The sequence below is a fragment of the Penaeus chinensis genome, chromosome 17 (genome assembly GCF_019202785.1).
Source record: "Penaeus chinensis breed Huanghai No. 1 chromosome 17, ASM1920278v2, whole genome shotgun sequence".
Taxonomy (NCBI): Eukaryota; Metazoa; Arthropoda; class Malacostraca; order Decapoda; family Penaeidae; genus Penaeus; species Penaeus chinensis.
The window spans coordinates 1,641,033-1,643,532 of NC_061835.1; the positions used below are offsets into that span (position 1 = coordinate 1,641,033).

The 2,500-nt window shown below is 24.3% G+C and overlaps 1 protein-coding gene across 5 annotated transcripts in view; it reads right to left on the bottom strand.

Moving 5' to 3' along the window:
- The window catches only part of LOC125033982 (nascent polypeptide-associated complex subunit alpha, muscle-specific form-like), a 65,614-nt gene that overhangs the window by 7,524 nt on the left and 55,590 nt on the right, over positions 1-2,500 (bottom strand). The gene's annotated exons all lie outside the window — the stretch shown is intronic.

Consider the following 2,500-nt stretch of genomic DNA (forward strand, 5'->3'; position numbering starts at 1 on the left):
TAATGATAATAAAAAATAATATAATAACAACAATATTGATAATAACAACAACAATAATAATTATTAGTAATAATGATAATATAAAAAATATATGATAATAATAACAACAATAATGATGATGATAATAATAATAATAATAATAATAATAATAATAATAATAATAATAATAATAATAATAATAATGATAACAATAATAATAATGATGGTGATAATAATAATAATGATAATAAAAATGATAAAAAAATGAAAATGATAAACGATGATGATAATAATAATAATAGTAATAATAATAATAATAATAATAATAATAATAATAGTAATAGTAATAATAATAATAATAATAGTAATATTAATGATAACAAGAATAATAATGATAATAGTGATAATAATAATAACGATAGTAGTAACAGCAATAATAATAAACAATAATAATAATAATAATAATAATAATAATATTAATAATGATAATGATAATAATAATAATAATAATAATATATTAATAATGATAATGATAATAATAATAATAATAATGATAATAAAAACAACAACTACAGTACTATTAATAATAATAATAATGATGATAATAATAACAAAAGCAATGATAATAATAAACATACTGATGATGGTAATGATAATAATAATAATAATAATAATAATATCAATAATATTAATAATAATAATAACAATAAAAACAATAGTAACAATAAAATAACAATAATAATAAGAAGAACAATAACAATGATAATGATAATAACAATATTAATAGGAATAATAACAATAATAATGATAATGATGATGATAATAACAAATAATAATGATAATAATAATAATAATAATAATAATAGTAATAATAATAATAATTCTGAACAATAATAACAACAACATTAACAAGAAGACAATGATAATAAGTACAATAACAATAATAACAATAATAGTACTACTGATAATAATGACAATATCATAAATGCAACCATTATTATTGCCTTTTTCATAATCAATTTTGTAATTATCCTCATATTAAGATTATAATTTTTTTTCTAGAAATTAAAATAATATTACTAGTATCAATAAATATAAATAAAAAGGTAATAAAATACTATTGGTGATACTATTATTTGTTATCATGTTTCTTGGTCACTTTAATCACATGCTATTAGGGCGATAATAGTTTGACCCATATACCAAAACCGAGAAAATAATTCACGATAGAAGCAAGAAAGGATACGAAATTTAAATAATTATCAAGCCATTATTTTTAACGCCAGATTTTGATGGCCGAATAAAATGCATGGGCTTTTTGAAATTTATGGAGAAAATGGGATAATTGGTTTAAATCATCACTCCTCTATTTTCCTCAAAGGATATGTTGCGTTCGGAGACTTTTGGCAACGAAAGTCGTCTTTTTATAAGGAGAATTTCTGCGTTTCTTCGCTCGAAATGGTTTTAATTCGTATAAAAATAACTCATGGGTTTAATCATGCAAAGAAATGCACTTCAAGGCATATTTAGTCACTATAGAGATACTAAAAGCTTCGTTGTTAATCATTTGACAAACATAAATAATAGTCGATAATAGTCGAATAAATCGATTCCATTAAGACTCTCCCATGTGTAAATCGATTTTAAGAATGACACATAAGACAACACAACAGGAGGAAATAAAAGAGAGAAAGAAAAAAAATATCTGCAAGTAAGAGAGGCCAAAATAGAGAACAGAACCAAATTCTAAATCTAAAATATACTAAAAAATAAAAAACGTAAAAGCAGCACATCGCACCTGGCTGTGACGTCACGTGGCGCCTGGTTTCACGCCTGCGCACTGGAGGAGAGAGCCAGGCATGCGCAGGCGGGACTTCACAAACACAAAGCAGGAAAAGGAAATGGAACATAATAAACGGTTGTAAGAGACCAGATAGCTAGATGGAAAGCACAAAAAATAACAGATGAATGGACGTAACAAATGTCAAGTAAACTGGACATGCTCCTATTATGACATCTTCGTAATTATTAATGTCCATGCACTTCTAATGGCATTCAACCTAATTATGCTATCATTAGATCCATGATTTTTTAAAACTGTAACTCATCCTCTACCTACAGTATGATATGACTTTTATCTGTTATTCATCTACGCTGTTTACTTTCCTGAAAGTGTTTTCACCTTGAGAAACAGCTACAATTAAATAAATATAAATTGACATTTTGCATGCATTGAAATATAATTTATAAGGCAATTTGTCTATTCTCCGTTTTACTTGGTGAAAACACGGATTTCTGTAACGAGCATGCAAGATACTTTTCCTGTCCCTTGAGCACTAAATATAGCTAAATATATAATACGACTGTTTATTGGTTTATTGGTACCTGGTAACAAAATTTAGATCAAGTCTATATTATGTATAATTATATTTTTTTCTTGCAGATACCGTAAATATGAACAAGCATTATAGATAAAAGTTTAATAATTATACTTGTGCAACATGCCTCTTTATACAACAGT